Raw genomic sequence first — 11,028 nt, forward strand, 5'->3', positions numbered from 1 at the left:
GGGTCCTTCTTCTTCACACAAGGTCATGCTTTGTCTCCGGACTGAGCCTCCAAGATTTGTGCAAACTTGGTTTTGGGAGAGCTTCCTAAAAGTTTCTAGCAGGATCCTCCATTCTCTTATGGTCAGCTGGTCAAATCAGGCTGCATGATCACTTAGGCCAGATACAAGCCATCAATAAACAAACCAGTCCGGATCCCACCAGGAAGTTCCAAACTTTAAACAGCATGTTACAAATCATTAGTTAGCCTACTGCCTTATCTGGCCAAGAGTCACTGCTTATCCTCCAGGTATCCCCAGAGAGAAGCAAGAAAGTGACATAGTCCGTCTGTAAAATAACCCCATCCTATGAAAACACTTAGCTCCTGTAAGTCTCCTATGCCAGTCAAATCCCTAACAGAGAAAGATTGGGACCCTGAGAATTGAGGTGTGAATATCTTAGTAGATGCAGTTTAAAACCTTGAACTCCAGATGTCACTAATCCCACTGTCTGACAGAAGTGGCCCATTTATTATATGGCCACCAAGTGACATAAGCATCTGGTAGCATTAGACATACCTCGTTTTTGTCTCCCCTTTAACAACTAAAATTTGGCATCTATCCCAGAACAAAAGTGCCTCTGTGGGAGTTGTGGGATCCAATACCATATGCCAAGCGACCCAAGAGGAGTCTTGCCCACCTCTGCATCGGATAATAGGCACAGAGACCTTGGTATGGACTGTGGAGCTGGCTCCAGCCCCTCATGGCCACAGTCTGGGAGCTCGGGCAGAATGTTGACTTGGGCAGACACCCACGGATGAGCCTTTGGAAAAGTCCAGGTTTCAGAAAAAAAAGTTCTAGAACTCCACTGGAGAGAAAAAAAATAAGTTTGGATGCGTTGGAGAGAGTAAGAGGCGCTTGCCAGCCTCATCTCCCCCCAGGGTGGTGCAGCTTAGCTAGAGGAGGTCAGTGTGTGAGTGTCCGGTTTCCCAGCAGGGCACAATTAGAAACTCCAGGAAAATCAGAAGCCAGGTAAGAAAATCATGGTATAAATATAAGGTTAATTAAAACATGTCATAATTTTAATAATAACTGAAGGAACATAGGAAAAGATCATTATTTTAACCTCGATCTAGAAAAGGTCTCTTTGAAGTAACCCAGCAGTGATGATGTTGGACTTGAAATGAAGAAAACGTAATCCTGGCATATCACTCAGCTCTGAAGAGAGCAACGTATACTGAGCCACAGTCATTTAGATGCTATTTTATTGGTTTTCCACTTTTAAAATCAACCTATAGATAAAGCATGAAGAAGTACAGCAGCAGGATATAAATACTACCAACTACCAAAATAAAGGCATAGGTGACAGAATCTAGGAGGCATTTTTGGAAGAAGAGAGAGATTAGGAGGCTATGACTAGAATGGAGAAATGGGAACATATGATTTAAATCAATTGGAATAAAATATAGAGGTTTAAATACCTTTTTTAAAATTATAATATGTAATAAACAAAATACAATTAACATCGTAACAGTCAAATACATCTGCACGAAGGGGAGGGAGACTCTTGTGGTGTGCAGTGAAATAGATGGGGCCTGCTTTCCTGAAGCAGGAAATCAGATGTTTTTGAAAGTGCGTGAGCATCAAACGACCACAGAAACTCATTCCTGGAATTTTTAAATAATTACATAAAATTCTTTAAATAACTTGTAACTGCTTGTTCTTGAAATATTTTAATGGCATCAACAAATTTGAGCAAACATTCTGAGTAAGGATAATTAATTGCACTTTAGATGTCAGATTGAGACACAAGGTTAAAGTTGTAAAAAACAAAAAGAGTAATTATTTTGTGGTTGCATAAAACATTCAGTTTTAACATTGCTAAAATCTATGTTACATCAATTATGTTAATAACTATAATGATAACTTGGATATTCTTAGTGAGGAGATAAAACTTCTGTAGGTGTTATCTCATGCATAACTATATTTCAAAACTCCTAGTTGGGGATCAGGGAGATTGAAAGTGATCCTACATGTTTATATGATATATGGGTAGCCTGAAGTCTATTAGACGCAGAGCTGAGCTGTTCTTTGAGATTATATCCTGACTCGGTCCCTTACAAGCTGTGTGATCTTGGGCAAGGACTTAATCTTCCTTGATCTCGATTTTCTCACCTGCAAAAACAGAGTAATATCAGTTCTTCCCTAACAGTGATTGTGACAGTAAAATGAGTTAACACAAAATTTCTCAAAGATTTCTTGACACATAACGAGCATGATTAGTTAGTTATTACCATCATCCTAAAGAAGGAACGAGGCTTTATGAGTTAAACACAGGAACAAGGTAACTATATGGAGGGCAGTAGCCTGTGTCATAGCTGTTATTATAGCTGTGTCAACCAGCTTGAAAACTAGCCCTCTGGATGCAAGTATGTATCAGAGAGAGAGAGGTTTAAAAATTAAGAGTAATTTCTCTAAACCTTAAAATACTGGGATACAAATAATACTGCTTTGTGTCATAGACAAGGAGAAAAAGTCATTCTCCATCCCGGCAGGCCCATCCCAATCCCCCAATGTTACCGTGCACTATTATAAAGATTGGCACAACGAAGCCTCTAGATAATGGCAGTGAATTTCTGTGGTCAGCGGAGTGGCAAGAGAGATTACTATAATGCCTGACAGGTCAGTGTGAAATGGCGTGATGGCCAACAAGCAGGACCGCAAAATGTAGAGGGGTAACGAGAGCATCAGAGGCTAGAGGTTCTCTTTTTCTTTCTTAACCCACACTCTGCCCCCCAGCCTCTCTCTCTAAAACACAGACAGTCTTTCCAGTCATACTCTCTGTGGAAACTGATGGCCCAAAATATACTCATTGCTCCAGAAACTAAATGTTAGAATGTGTCCCAAATTGACAGCTCTCCAAGTCCCCAAAGCAGTTCAGGAGACTTATAGGGTAAACGTATTATTTTATCTGGGTTCATTAAATTCTCTCTCTACACACATCCATGAGTTAAAATCCATGGCATCCAACATAACTTATGTTCTAATATCAGACAAGTCCAAAAAAGAAATCTGTACTTCTGGGAGAAAGACTTTGTTAGAATATTCTCCTGTGTGATAGTTCTATAGATTTAATTCTGGAAGATAAATAGGTGATTCTAAACATTTTATAACTGTGAGAAACTCCAGCTTGCTGCTAAGTCATAATTAATTTAAATGATACACTTTCTTTCAATACAGAGTTTCAAAGGGAATATAGTGGTCAACTCAAATGTATTTCCTTCATCAAGAAAACTAAGGTTAAATTAGCTTGGATTTGAATCACTCTCTGAAAAGAAAGTTTTATATTTGTGGAAAATGCCCACATTTCAAATAAAATCCCAAATTTCCCTTTGCAATTAAGTCTTGACTAAAATACAGAGCACTGAGCCTAGGGACCACAAAATGTGCTTGTCTTAGCCTCCTTCAGCATTTCAATGTAAATGTTTCTTGGATTCATAAAGCCAGTGGGGATTTTTATTGGTTACTTAAATATTTTTCTTAATAATTAAAAAGAAATAATGGATTTAAGAAATTTCAGGGCCGGCCCCGTGGCTTAGTGGTTAATTGCGCACGCTCCGCTATTGGTGGCCCAGGTTCGGATTCCGGGCGCGCACCGACGCACCACTTCTCCGGCCATGCTGAGGCCGTGTCCCACATACAGGAACTAGAAGAACGTGCAACTACGACATACAACTATCTACTGGGGCTTTGGGGAAAAAAAGGAGGAGGATTGGCAATAGATGTTAGCTCAGAGCCGGTCTTCCTCAGCAAAAAAGAGGAGTATTAGCAAGGATGTTAGCTCAGGGCTGATCTTCCTCACACACAAAAAAAGAAATTTCAAAGCAAACGACTTTAGTCCATTTCTTTCTACTCCAAACCCCATCTGATCACATTTACCAATTTCCTATTTAGTCTCTTTCTATACAATATAGATAAATTTTATCATGAAAAATAAATTTAGGTGGTAAACCTTGATTAATATCTAAGAAAAATTTCAATTTTACCTCTAAACAAGGTGCCAACTTTCTTGATTAGATACAAATCAGCATACTTTTTATTTTTAAGGTAAATATTGTAGACTAGGCTGAAAGTGGTCGTTTCTTTTTTAAGCTTTTTCACCATATTACCAAGTCTGACCTATACGTAAAGTAGAACAGTGATATTAAAGGAAAAATTAGATTTAAATGGAATGGGATTCTCTCTTAGTTCATGAGTAATCTTTGGAGAGTTTAAGAATCTGTAACATTCTGTTCATGCATTCTTTTGGGAAAGCTTCCTGTCCTAGTTAAGTTTCAACAGATTGTAGTCATACAGAAACAAGTCTCAACTCTCCTGTCACTGGGCAACCAATGAACTGACGATCTGGCCTCCTGGTTTGATAAAAACTTTCAGGGAGCCAGAAAAATCCTGGCAAGTAAAAGAACATCACTCAAATGGAACTCAGAAAAATTTTCAAAGACGTGTTACATTCAAACATTGTTTTATAAACAACTTGGATATTTCACACACACATAACGCACACACGGACACACAACTTAAAATTCCAATAGGAGGCTTCAGATTCAACAATTAAGGATGATGGTTTGGGTGACCTTAGAATTTATTATCCTAATCAGGACATTTTTTAAGTGTGAAAGGAAGTCCTATTAATTATTACACTGGGAACACTGTAAACCAGGACAATCTGTGACAAATCAGACGGGTGCAGTCACCCTAATGATAATGAAAGGAGAACTGGGAGATGTTCTCTTGGCTAAATAAATCTATGAAAAGATAAAAAGTATTGATGGCTGACAAATGAATTCAGTCATAGTTGCATTTTTATGTTACCTCTAAAAATAACACATCCCAATGTTCACCCTAGCTATGATCTAATCATTTATCTATCATAAATTTTGACGAATTTTCCAAATCTGAAAATGGCCTCAAGAGAAAATCACTTGCCAGGAGATTTATTTGGATTTTGCTTGATGTAGTAGGACAAATCCTTGCCAAATGAGTAATCACGAGTATAATTCCTACAGCGTGAACTCCACGTATTCGAAAGGGAAGTACTATCTCCACGCAGTTTAAAACCTATTAAAACTCAATATTCCAAGGAAACAATTAATCCTGAGCAATCTTTCAAAAGTATTGGCTTACTAATTTGGAATTTGGTCTCACTACTATAGAAAAGTTGGAGGCATACAACAGTGATTTTTCAGTCTTTCACCAAAAAGAATTCATGCAAGAAGGAAGCTGAAATTGTCCAGCAAGGGAAAAGAGATGGGGTCTTTGCCTTGTGAATAATGTGGAGGACGCCTGGCCCAGAAAGAGAGTGAATCCTCAGAAACAAAGAGAGGAGGGCTGTCGGGATCCAAGGGTGCCTGGACTCAGTTGCCCTCTTGCAGGCCGTGATCAGATGATAAAACCTCCTTGAAAGGACGAGGCAGCAATAATGGCTGAGATCTGAGGAATAATTACCACAGTATTACCATCCTTGGAAAAATTCCCAGTGCCAAGTTAACATGGAGGAATTGGAAGCCAGAGCTTCCCTTACATGAATAGATGGTCTAGGCTGAGGGGAGCTTGTGCCCGGCCACACATCTTCTAATACTCCAATCATTACTGTAGCAAACAGCTTCTAGCACTTTACCCTGGTCCCATTGTGTATCTATTTCCTGCTTTTTGCTCTGGGAGATGGAACATGTTGTGCATGTACAGTCATGTGTCGCTTAATGACAGGAATACTTCATGAGAAATGCGTTGTTAGGCGATTTTCGTCATTGTGCAAACATCACAGAGTGTACTTACACAGACCTAGATGAACGCTCTATGTTGTGTACACCTGAAACCAATATAATACTGTGTGTCAATTATGCTTCAATTAAAAAACCTTCATAATTAGTTCTATATTTAATCCCTACCAAAGATAAAATCAAATTCCCTAAAAATCAAAGCTTTAAAGCCCCTCTAAACTTTCTCATATGGTATCATTTTTTTAATTGTCAGAAGTCCACTGAAAATGGTACTTTGTTGGGGGACAGTCTCAGGTGCACTGAACAGGGATCCATACATTACTCATCACGTCTACAACGTTAGTAATGAGAGGGAAGTTCTAACACAGTCATCTCAAAATACAATTTACTCCCTTTAAGTGTTTTCCACTGTCCTGTCAGTAAAGATAAATGAGATTAATTTTAAATTTTTGGAATGACATATTGTCTCTAGGATTGCTTTGGAAATCTCTTTGCCCCTAAATATTGAAGATAATTGGAGATAATTTGACTAATCTGAAATATTATTACATTCAAGGGAAAAAACCTTGAAAATATATCTTACTCGAATGGGTACAAATCTTTCAACAGTGAGAATAGAGTTAACTGAATTATAAAAACAAATAGTCATGAAGGAAAAATGCAGAAGAATGGGAAACCAAACACCATCTTAATAAAAACAAATGAAGACAGATTGGAGCACAATACCTCATGGAAATACTTTTGGTTAATCATTACCAAGAAAATGGATATACCTCTGTCAAAAAAAGAGAGGTGAATTAAACGCAGGAAAATTATCTACACAATATGTAAAAAAAATTATGTTTTATTGCATGAAAACACATCAATTCTTCCTATTACAAACTCCCCAATGAAAAGAAAAGAAAAGAAGTTGGAATCTAAACAGCGTGATATTAACTGGAAGTTTAAATTCACATAAACAGTTTGCTACGTTCAAGGCAAATATTGGAAACATGAAGATAAGAAGGAATGTGTTTCTACATTCAAATTGCAAGTATTTACTTACCTCATTAAGGAAGAAAAAAATACAGAGAATTAAAGAACTAAAATAAAATCTCTGGCCTTTATATCACCCATCCCCACCAAACTAATAGTTTTTCTCAGTAGAGTTATGTGACCAAATCCCAAGTTCACTTCTCTTCCAGGGATCTTCTGGGTAAGAGTTAAAGATTTATTTATTCATATGGAAAATATTCTAAGGTTCAAGATATATCTACAAGGAATTCTATTTTGGTTCTACATGCTAAGCCAAAATTGTCATTTCCAAAGGAGTATTTAACTTGAGAATTTTCTGGTTCAAGCTATTTCAGGTTTTTACCAGTCTGTGCAGGGCTTTGTAAGGACTCTGGAAACATCAGTCTCCAAACTTACCACTGCTGTGAGCATGGTCGAGAGAAGAGGAAAGAGAGTTCACTCTGAATCTTCCTCCTCCCTCTTCTCTCTCTCTCTTTCTCTCTCCCTTTGTCTCTCTCTCCATTTAGGAGCGAGGGGCGTTGATGGCGAGAGAGGCAGCATTGAAACAGATCTGACTCAAGGGGAGAATCTCTGAGGATAATACATTTGAATTCATAAGCATGTGACTCAAAAGCGTGAATACGGATAATCTTCCCCTAGATTCACTCTCCTCGTCAGGAAACTCCACAGAAACTTAGAGTCCTTTAAGTTCCAGGCAGAGGGTGTCTCTCACTGAGGGAAGGGCAGGAGAGCTGAGAGACCCCCTGAGGTCCAAGCACAGGGGGCTGGTAGCAGTGTGGAGTAGGATAGGAGAAAGACACCAGAGTACCAGGCCCTTGGATCCCAAGCTCTGTTCGTTAACTCTCAATAGGACATTCAAAGTGATTGCAAACACTAGTTATTTTCCCTGTAAATGTCATATATCTATCAAAAGAAGAACCTGAAAAATGCACTAAAATATTGGAAAACATCCTGAACACACAGATGTTATCATTGAAAAATATTACTCCATTTCATTCAAATGATCTCTGTAGTACATAAAGTTCTTTCAATTAGTATGAAAGACACAGTTTTAAAGAAATCAATTTGTATTTCAGTTTCTCAGCCTCTTTCAAAATGTGTATGCTTTGAACTCTCCACCATTGACTCTCACCCCTTCTATTACTGTCTCTGTTTTTCTCACTCCGGCCATATCGTCCCTCTTGTTGTTTCTCCAACATGCCAGACGCTATCTCACGTCAGGGTCATTGAATAGGCTGTTCTCTCTGCTCGGAGCTCCCTTCCCCAGGAAGATCTCCTTTAAGTATGTGTTCAAATGTCACATACTCCATAAAGTTTATCACCCTCTTTAAAAGTGCAGCCATCCTTTCTCCAACACCACATTCTCGACTCTCTCTTACCCTTCTCTACTTTTTTTCATTTTCCCATTTCACTTATCATTTTCTTATATAACTTACAATTATCTCATTCATTAGATCTATTTTTCATCTTTTTCATCTGTTTTTCATCTCCTCCAGCTAAGTGTAAGCTCCATGTGGAAGGAGTCTTTATTTCTTTTCTTCACTAACATATCTCAATTTTCCAGAAATTCATGGTGCAGAGTAGGCACTCGTGATCAAAAAAGATTTTCTGAACCAATGAATGAGTGAATGAATGAGTGAATCTCTCACTCATCCCGAATCTTATTCAAAGTATTGGTAGATGTTGAGAATAGGATGACTCTCAATGGGAAACAAATCCTTTGAAATTCAAGTTGTTCCAATTCATGATTTTCAATAAAACTAAAGGACATTAAAAAAAATGTCTTTAGAGGAAAACCTAAAGAAGTGCATAGAAATAGAGAGATTTTCAAAATTATTTTATGTTGTACATGAGCAAAAATATTTAAGACCGTTGGCAAAGGAAAGAACCTAGAAGGAAACTGTGGAAGATACTGGGGAACTGCTCACTAAATCCATTTACTCTTTTTTCTGAGGGCACAGCTTGTTACTGAGACCACATTACTGAGTCCCAGCCAATAGAATGTGGGAGAAACTGATGTGCATTGCTTCCAGAGCTAGTCCTTTAAAAACTCCTACCTCGTGATTCTCCATGCCCATTCTCCTTCACCGGCTTGAAGCAAGTGAGCATGGTCCCCCAGGAAGCCACCTGTTGAACATTGTGGAGGTACAAGATGAAGGAAGTCTGGGTCCATGAATCTCTGCTTAAAGAGTGTTGTTTGCCATCATGAATACCCGTTAGGACTTTACTTCAACATGAAGCATACTTGTCTTTGCAGTTGATGTATTAGAGTAGCTAGCATCACCTTAAGCAATACAGGAATGTTCCCACTGTGTTAAATAGGAAAAATTTTCTTTCAGAGATTAAAATTCTAGCATAGGTAAACAGGCAGAATCCAGATGGAAGTCTGAGAGCCCAGAAGGTAGGAAAGATGTTTTTCCTTGCAATGCAAGATCACAGATGTGAAGGCTTCAATAAATGTTTCTAATAGGCCTCCTCCCATCAATAGAACTCATCTTTATCATGTTTTTGTGAAAGGAGGGAGAACAGCTGGATTGTTTGAAAAACTTGCCTCAGAAAGAAATGAGACAGGAAGCTCGTGGGTGAATTGCGAAGGTCTTCATTGTACCACGATGGGACTATTTTTAAAAGGCTCTGTGTTTTTTGGAAAATTCCTTCTTGAATCAGATTTGGTTTTTAGCAGACAACTGCTTACCTAAGCTGGACCTCTAGAATTTAAGATTCTAATCATTATATAAATCCACTCCATAAAGAAGCCCTCAGTAATGATTTTTTCAGTCAGAATAAATTTTAACAAGACAAATCACTAACAAGTCTTCAATTTAATAAAAGGGGATTTTGAAAAGAATAGACTCCAAAAATAATACATTTATAAATCTGGCTCATCTGGAGCTTCAAAAGAGTTTTAAACATATGAATCTTTTTCTAAAAAGTCATAAATTCGCATATCCTAGAATAGAAACATCTGTGAAACACAATTATTTCATGCGTATTTGCTGGTGTAAAACTAGAAAACGGTCAAGCAGCTTAAATTATCAGATGCTCGTGAGGATGTTAAAATGAATTTCTTAATTCATACCCCCATCTAGAGACATTGTATATTTTTGTCACCTAAAATAACTATAGCCTCTTCAGAAAAGTAAGGATGAATGGTTTGAATAGTGGCATGCAAGGTTATGACAATTATCTGTCATTTTCCCATATTATATATCCTCATAATAGTCTACTTTTTTATATCATGTGAAAGGATAATTGGTTCCAGAAAGAAGTAGTGATTTATATCAGCAAAAGCTATAACAAAAGAGAATGGCTCTGAATCTATGGGAACAGATGTTGCCTCTGCCTACAATGTCCCTCTTCCCTTCTCTTCACTCTCAGAAACTCAAATACAACCACTTTGGTAATTACCTTTTTTCACGCTTTACACATAAGCAGTCCTTCTTTTGTACTCCCTGAGAAGTTAGTTTGTACATTGATTTTAGCATTTATATTAGTGTATTATAATTACTTACTTACATTTCTGACTTGTCTAACCAATTGTAAGTTCACATTTTCTTCTTCCTTGTATCTCCGTGCTTTATATACTGGCATATAGCAGGTTCTCAATGGATATAGGTTAAAGCAGCATTTTTTTCTGAGTAAAACCATTTTATACCATTGGACTAATTCAAGTTTAAAATTAGAGATTTCAAAATTATATTCTCCCATATAATTAAAGATATTTCTGAAAAATAAATATTTATTCATTAAAAAACGTATAAAATTCAATAGCAAATGACTGGGGTTAGGAGCTGCAGAATAAAAGCAGGCTAGAGTTGTACTGAACTCATCAAAGAATGAGTCTGTAGTTGGGACCAGAGCTAACCCAAAAGACCCACAGAGTGGAGGCCGTAAGAAGGTGCCTTGGGATTGTAGAATCAATAGCAAAAGCCACAAGTCTCCACACGCCATGAAATTAAGTTGAAAAAATGATCAAGAAAGGAGAAAGGCAAGAGCAGTGAAAGCAGAGAGAGAAACCGAGTCATCACAAAAGTGGAACAGCATTAAAGGGAAGAACATAGACCTGCTGTTGAGAAAACGAAAAACTGCTTGCTAATGTGGCACTACAAACAGAAAAATATTCTCGTTCCTATTTTTCTTAATTCCTATCAATCACCTCCTTAGAGTAAATTCCTACCAACCAAGCTGACCCAAGTTTACTTCCGTTCCTTGAAACCTGAAAGAGCCTAACAAAATATACTGATATAATGAATCACTT

This window comes from Ceratotherium simum, chromosome 28, assembly GCF_057802395.1.
Source record: "Ceratotherium simum simum isolate JZ-2026a chromosome 28, ASM5780239v1, whole genome shotgun sequence".
NCBI lineage: Eukaryota > Metazoa > Chordata > Mammalia > Perissodactyla > Rhinocerotidae > Ceratotherium > Ceratotherium simum.